Source organism: Takifugu rubripes, chromosome 1 (genome assembly GCF_901000725.2).
Source record: "Takifugu rubripes chromosome 1, fTakRub1.2, whole genome shotgun sequence".
Classification (NCBI taxonomy): Eukaryota; Metazoa; Chordata; class Actinopteri; order Tetraodontiformes; family Tetraodontidae; genus Takifugu; species Takifugu rubripes.
In genome coordinates, this window is record NC_042285.1 from 20,460,280 (window position 1) to 20,468,487 (window position 8,208).

Consider the following 8,208-nt stretch of genomic DNA (forward strand, 5'->3'; position numbering starts at 1 on the left):
CCTCATGAAGTCCTCTAATATATTCGGTTAGTTCCTGTATAGCACGAAGGGGAAATTCTAATTAAAGGGTGGGGGAATTTTGACGCGTGTGAGGCAGAGATCAATATTTAGCACCGTAATCAGCCGTTCCTGATGTCTTGACAATGTCACTGGGAGCAGAGCGCAGCTCTCCATTAGAGGGCTTTGGAAGGAGAGGGCCAAAGTCCCATCATGCATCAAAGCCAGCCGTGCCTCCGGTGCGCCATTTTGCCTTGCTTTTTATCTTCATTCATCCTTCTAAAGGAGAAAAGTGAACTCTGTCAGGCTGGTTGGTGATGGGGGTGCAGAGAAAGTGGAATGGAAAGGAAGAGAAATGTCACAGAGGGCACGCGCTAGATCAGGAAGAAGTGCAGCTGTCAGGACTGTGGAGTGCAGGATGATTGTGGAGTACACAGATCTGGGCCCGGCCTACGGACCGATTTCACTCAGACAAACACTTTAAAAAAACAATAGAAAAAAATATCACACAGGTGGGGAAAAAAGGGTTTTACTGGAATACCTGGCCTCAGGTTGTATTAATGTATTACAAATGTTCCTTTGTCAAAATTGGAAACAGTACTCTGAAACATGAGTGTCGCATTACTAAATAATTAGAAACACATTGAATTATCTAGCTTCAAATTTGAAATTGTCTGTAACCTCTTAAAGTCATATTCTAAACGCCCTGGTGTGGTGATCAGGTGACGATCATGACTGACAGGAAGTGACGTCCTAAAAGTGGTGGTGTTGCCTGTGTAGAAACAGAAAGGAAGGAGCTGTTTTTGTGCATAACAAAGTTAACATTTAACAGTTTAATATCAGATCCTGTATTTCATTTAACCTGGTCTGACCACAGTTCCTGACGAATGTGATAAAAGGCAACTTTGAGTTGTGAGCAGTAAAAACGATTGGTCATTTTTAAATAAAAAACACATTTATCACTAAGAAACAACGTGAGGAACAAGAAACAACACAAATGTTTGACAAAAGGGGTCTTGCTATGACATCCACTTGGTCTGTGATATAACTAATCATTTTCCTTTATATCATGTATGATCTGTATGTGTGTGAGTATGTGTGTGATCTCTAGGGTGTGAGTGAAGGTGTGTGCGCGTGCGCGCGTGTGTGTGTGTGCGTGCGTGTGCCCTGTGATGGTCTGGCGGGTTGAGGGTATATTTATACCCCTGGGAGATGGGTGGGTTGATGGATGGATGGATGGATGGATGGATGGATGGATGGATGGATGGATGGATGGATGGATGGATGGATGGACGGATGGATAAATGAAATATCAGGGTGACGCGAGGAGAGTAGAAATAACACACATACATGTGAAAGTTGCTGACGAAGAACTTAAATGATCTTCATATTACTCTCACATCAGCTGTCTGCAGAATTCTTCGGCTGGAGAATGATCACGTGAACTGAAATAAACAGTCAGCTACGATAAACAGTCAGCTACGATAAACAGTCAGCTGCGATAAACAGTCAGCTACGATAAACAGTCAGCTACGATGGCGACTGTTTATTCGGATGATAAATGCGCCGTGGCACAAAAATATTATTATATGAAGCCAAACATTCTACCAGATTCTACTGCTAACTGCGGCTTTTAAGGGCTGTGCCTGTCAAAATTACAATTGCTATATTGATTTTCTAAACAGACTGACGAGGTGCACATACACGTGCACGCATACACACAAGTGCTTCCAACATCTGTGCGAACAAGGCCGCCCCGCTGACACAGATAGTGACCGCTGACTCAGTATCGGGAACATGGTGTTGTTTCCAGAGGGCAAGAGGAGAGGGCGAGGGGGCCCGCGGAGGTGCGTGCAAGCGTGTATGCATGTGTGTAAATGCAAGTGAGTGGAGGGGGGGGGGTGGCCCAGTCCAGTCTATGGTGTCCCCTGTCTCCACATGTCAGCCCGTCTCCTTGTTCTTGCGTGTCACTGACACACACGTGGGTACTCATCAACCCAAGTTGCTCCAATTAACGGCTGTCCCACTGCGCTGTCCGTTGGGTGGTGAGCAAGCCTGGGTGACAAGATATGGTCCAGGAACTGTCTCTCCAGTGACATCAGGAAGGAATTTTAAGAGGGAAAAGTGATGCAAACACACACCACCTCATGCTGCGCCCAGATAGGTAGATAACAAAGAGTCCAGCGAATGAGTGGCAGAGGGGAAGGCATCGAGGATTCTCTAATTACTCGCTGCAATCTATCTAAGTCAGCGGCTTTCTAATTTGATTTATCAGAATGCATGAAATCCCTCGGAATAATGCCCTTATTAGAAGGACGGAATTGACGGGGGCACAAGAGGTCTGCCGAGAGGAGGAGGAGAGCAGAGATTTAAGCATCAATTACAGTCAAAAGGAGAATTAATAGTTATTAATCCACAAACATAGCTATCGTTTCCCCTGCTCCCTCTACGCCGCTTGGAGATACTCACACTGGCAAAAACACGCAGGCATCGACCAAAAAGTGCACAACCATAAATGTTCTCTAATGGAAGATGGAAACATGCACACAAAAAGAGAGCAAATGTAAAAACGGAAGGGTGAAAATGACTGTCTCACTGGAATGTAGGAGCAGGAGAGAGGCATAAATATCTGCAGCTCACCGGTAGATCAAAGATCTTTAACTCCTTAACGAAATTTTTGACTGACAAATTCAATTGTTGTCAGTCTTCCAGGGCCCTCAATGTAATATGTGTATTTTGATTTGATTTCCCGGCAAATACATACATATACATATTGTTTATTTGGTTAGAGTTAAAAAAGGAAATCAATACTTATATCAGTGCTTTGTCATTCCTAAATGCATCATGAAATAGCAAGATATCCCTCTAATTGGATCCAAGCAAACCACAGAGATTGTTAATTTTGTGCTATTACGCTTTTGCAACATTTACAACGTCTTTCTTTTAGCATGTTGATGACTCTTGTTTGTCCCTTGTATGGGAAAAGAACATTTTATATATCTAAAAATTGAATTTAGAAAGGGCAATTGCTGAACAAATAACAATAAATCAAAGATGAAGCTACCTCTGGGTTTAGTAATTGAAACTATGGAGGGATAAGCTTGAATTATTCAGAAAAACAGAGGAATCGTTTAATATATGAGGGATATCTTACAGTGCAAATATGCAAAGTTGGAGTGATTCTTCCAGTCATTCTAATTAATTCTATAAGAGCCAGCCCTGGAGAGAGACAAGGCCAGATCACGCACAGAGGAGCAAAAGGACGGCTTGTCATGTTAAACAATTTAAAGAGCTCTGAAGACAGCAGCGCTGCATTAGGTGACACTCTATTCTGAGTTTTATGTAAAATTTTTTTATTTTCCCCTTCAGTTAAAGGATCGCTGAGTGGCTGGAAAGAGAACGCCAGTGCGCTGTTGCGTCGCTGTCAGTCAGACGGCAGCAGTATTTAGACAGGGAGCTGAGAGGTCTGCTGCACTGCCAGCTCCTGCCTTTTAAACAGCCCTTTCCTTAGAGAGACAGCTTAGCGCCTAGTGCCAGTCAACCTCTCCAGCCCCGCCGTGCACCCCACCCCCACCCCCAGGCGCACGTGCACGTGCACCGATAGCCTTTTCAATATAGAACAATTCTGTGGAGGAGGACTGATCGTGTATGGTCAGACCTAAACCCACATTGTAATGGGTCCCCCCCCCCCTCCTCCCCCCCAACAAAGTGCAGCGAAAACCGTCCGGACAGCAGATTCATCAGCATTACTTGAATGGAGGAACAAGCTCATACAGCATTACTGGGCTGACAGCAGAGATGAATCAGGGCAACTGGGCGCAACGGGGATCCTCGCAGACCTTCAGTCGTGGCTTGTGGGAAAGACTGAAGGATGGGGCGAGGCTGTGGAGATAAGGCATCACGTCCTGTCCGCGCCTCATATTATGATGCTGTCCTGTAGAGTGTCCGGGACAATACTGTGTTAGCTGCCAGAGCGCTGTTGACATCGCTGACAAAACGGCGGCGGTGTCAGGCAGTCACTCACACTTCCACCGGGCGTCTGTCATCATGCTCAGGCGGTCAGGCAGCGACACCTTTTCACGTGAATGAAGATTCTCCAGTGACTGACAAAAAATAGTGGATGGCCTTTAAAGAGAGGGGAGGAAGAAAGACACAGTAAGAATAACACCTCTCCTCAAAAGGAGAGGCTTATAATTTGCAATAATGGCACACCACTAGCTCTCAGAGAGAAAATTACAGGAAAAAGCCGATCTGAAATATCCTTTTAACTGGCAGAAACACATCCATTGTAGACAGAAGTCTTGTTTACTTGGTAAAATGGCATCAATTAGAAGAGGATGGCAAAATTAGCATATTCCCTTAATGGACTGGCCTTTCTTGTGCACCGCTCTCTCACTGATTGTATGGAAGGGACATGTTAAGGGAGACTGGGAAAAGGTCAGGTGTCTGCAACACTCAGGTGTTCATATTTTTCACCAAACAGTTGTGCATTCTCCACGGCTATTGTCATGTTACCGCGCTGCATTCCAGTATGAAGGGGAAATCTTATTTCAAATTATTGTGGGAAAACAAATCAGTTATTCTGACAGTTCGGAGGCAAAGATCCTCGTCGACGGCGTTTGAAATATTCCTTATTTCTGCCGAAACTGGAACAACTCGATCAGTCGTCAATGTAGATCAAGAAACGCACTTTGCAAAATGGGATTCGTTCATGTGAAATCATGTTAAAAGCTGGGAAGCATTTAAAAAAAACAACCTGAATCTAATTGGCGCTTTGCTGACTGATTTCCATTAACCCAGCGGTACTTTTTAAATGTTTGAATAAAAAGAAATCGGCAAAGAAATCTCAATATCCTCTCCTAATCGCTTGGATTTGTCGGTTTGTTTTCATCATGAACGCCCGGTCATCACTCTGAAAGCTTGTTAATTGTAAAAAATGATACTTCCTCATCAGTGCTGCAGTGCATTTCTGCAGAAGGTCTCGCCTCCTCCCAGCCGGGCCCACGCCGCAGACTACAAATTCTCCAGCCCACCGCTCCCCACCCCCCCTCGTGCCTCTGCTCCCAGCACCCCAAATTGACTGGTCTTGCACAGTTGCAGCTGAACAAGAAAGGGATTGCTAGTGTCAAGACACAGTTTACAAATATGACATCTCCTCTGCCGTGGCTGGAAATATGAAATATTGATTTATGTGCAGTAAAAGGTCTTATAAAAATGATCACATACACATGAGGGATTAATGCGCAGAAGATCAATAGAAATTTCATTCTTGACACTAGACTGTCACCTATGGTGAAATGCTAAAATAAAGAAATCAATATTATCTATGAAATGTCAAATTTATTATAATTATGTGGATGAAAGCTGGCCAAGTGGCTCCCAGGGGGCTGAGAGGGATAGGGTACCGCTCTCAAGCATCCCTCACGTCCCGCCTTCTCAGGCTGCCAATTTTTGAGAGCAATATTGGTGTAAAGGGTTCTCACCCGTTATGTATGGTCTTGTAGTAGCAAATTCCTCCAGGAATATTTAACTGCAGTGAGACGGACAATGAAGGGAGCTGTGGTTCATAGCCTGCAGGTTGCGTGGTTAACAGCTGTTAGCTTTGGCACGTGTGCTGCGACTCTGCCCTCTCCACTCGAACCCGTTCGGCAGCTGCCGCGACACTGACGAGTCACAGACCGGCAAAGTGGCGCTCCTCGGCGTGCACCCCAACGATGACGCATTCTGTCTGGCTTCGTATTGATTCTTACGCAATCACGCTGATTTGCTTTTTGCCGCAGACATATTTTAATAGGAAGCCACCACGGTCAGCGTTTTCATGAATAAAAATGCTCAGACCTCATTTCTGTGCGACTGCTACAAAAGTTTCTCCACGTTCTTCAACTTTCCGGGTGTTCTCGAACTGCTCACAGCCTTTAATACGCATTTGCATTTAAACTAAGAGCTATTTGTGTTCATTCACTTGTTTTCCATGTCTAATTAATATCCTTTGAATGTGTGGGGATCAATTTATTTAATCAATGTTGGGTAGTGCCTCTGGCCTTCTAAAGGTCACTTAGATATGGAATGGGAAATCATCAGATCACAAAGGAGGGGTGGGGGAGCCATGGCAATTTGAATGTAGTCGGCAAACTTTGCATGTGTGAGCGCACATTTTTGAAATGCTACAGAAAATGATGTTTGGTTCCTTCTTTCTTATTTCAGGTGGCCTCCTTTTTCTTTTTTTCCACAGGTCCACTGTACACACCAGAGAGTGGCAGCTGTGTAATCCCTTTAACAACCGATGGGGCTATTAAATGAACCGGCAGCGCAGCTGCAAATAGCCAATAAAGCCGGCACAATATCATCCCTATTAAACAGTAATCTTGGCAGGCTTAAGAAGTCCTCTGAAAAATGGGAGGAAAACCATAACTAAATGTAATCAAGCAAAACATTAGGGATTTTCCAGAGGGGGAAAAAGCCAAACAATCTCTACAGTAGCTTACATGAAAGATGAGCCTCACACACTTCACGACCCCTTCAGGTGACCACGGTTTGCTGCCTTATCACAGATACAGACGCATACAACAACTAAAAAAAAAAAATTGAGGCTGTCAATCGAAGCAATTTATCGCCACAGATATTAACACAGAAAGGGGAAACGGGAAAAATAACAAATTGTGCGGTTACATTTTAAAAGTGGCCAAATCGAATTCATAAGATCACAATTTGAGAGATAGAACCCAGTTTATCCCCCCCCCATCCTTTCACCGGCTTATGTGCTCTGTCAGATGAAAGTGGATGGAGAGCTGCTGTTGATGGAGCCTTTGAGCCCGGCAGAGGAGGCAGCGCAGCCTCTTGAAGGGGAGCCGGGGACAGCGATAACCACGGAGGCCGCGGGAGCTCCCTCCTCTGCCGGGGGAAGGTGTCCCAACTTATCAGAGTCTGCACGCGGGGAATGATTACCCCTCCGCCGGACCGATTACTGCTGGCTCTCTGGGTCAAAAGCAGGCCAGGATGAAAGAGACAACTGAAGCCTCCTATCCTGCCGCCAATCATCCATTAGCACTCAGAGCGAGGGGCTTGTCTATCCTCCCACCCCCTATCTCCGCACCCCCCACCACCACCACCACCACTTGTCAGTCTAGTGCATAAGAAAGAGGTAATAGGAGACGAGCCTCTCACTGTCACACCGGTGTCACAGAGGATAGCGCGGGGGCCTGCAGAGGTAATTTATGGATCTGAGCACAAGCGCTTCCTCCACATATTATTTATTCATTTGAATTTATTTAATAACAACCATCGTCATCTGCAGGGCGAGGCAAAGTGTTTACACTATTGATGTATGGTATATATGCTGATCCACTCACATGAATAAGAATGTGGGGAAGAGCCGGAAGCATTAAACATGTCAAATAACAAACACCAGGCGAGTCTGCGGCGTTGGCTCACAACATTCTAACCTTATTGGAACAGTGTCCAGAATTAGCCGTTTTAGACCACATTCACAGTTCAGGAACGCCGTCTTCTCTGGGACTGTCATTAGCCTGAATCTCCTCCACTCCCTGCAGGGCGACTCTGTTTCAGGTCTTCTCCAGCTGATGTCACGTCACAGATGGACAATAGGCCGGTAGAGCACGGCTGACCAGACCGACCCCTGCCTGCAACGGCACAAACCTCCAGATTAAGGTCAGCACATCAGTCAGGTCCCTCTCACTCCTCTCTGCCAAGTATTGGGGTGGGGGGGGCAGTCAGAGACAATTGCCAGTAACGTGGCCGATGAACACGTGTAAAAACATGTGTCCCTTTCTTTCAGGTCAGCGTGCAGGTCTGTACAACACAAGAGAATGATGCCTTGTTCAGAAATCTCAATCATGTATTTCCAGTGACCCATCTATTTGCTGATATGGAGAGCTGGGTCCCAGTGGGGGGTACTACAGGCCTGTCCTGCGAAACAAAGAGCCCACACTGTCATGTTTAGGGCAGAAAACAGCCTGGAGACAGATGATAACAGTGATTAAACGTATTGTTTATTATAGGAGAGGCTTTACAGAAGAATGTGAAGGAAACATCAGGTGTAATAAAATGAAGAATACCAAACACACATCTTATAAAATCACAATGTGCTTTCTGATAAAATTACAGTTTGCTATAAGTTTTAAACAAAACAACCCACCCATGAGGATAGAGTTGAGAAAGATACTGAGATCTCAACCTGTTATTGGCTATGAT

General features: G+C 45.2%; 1 long non-coding RNA gene across 2 annotated transcripts; it reads right to left on the reverse strand.

The window, feature by feature from the left end:
• Window positions 1-517: 517 nt before the first annotated feature.
• On the reverse strand, window positions 518-7,618 carry LOC115251205 (uncharacterized). 2 transcript variants are annotated; one of them, XR_003889768.1, is made up of 4 exons: window positions 7,440-7,618; window positions 4,022-4,122; window positions 3,772-3,931; window positions 518-769 (listed from the first exon to the last, which is right to left on the reverse strand). It is a non-coding gene; the product is annotated as an uncharacterized lncRNA (long non-coding RNA). The 2 variants fall into 2 exon arrangements; XR_003889767.1 differs by lacking the exon at window positions 518-769 and having other exon boundaries at window positions 3,718-3,931.
• Between the last annotated feature and the right edge of the window lie 590 nt (window positions 7,619-8,208).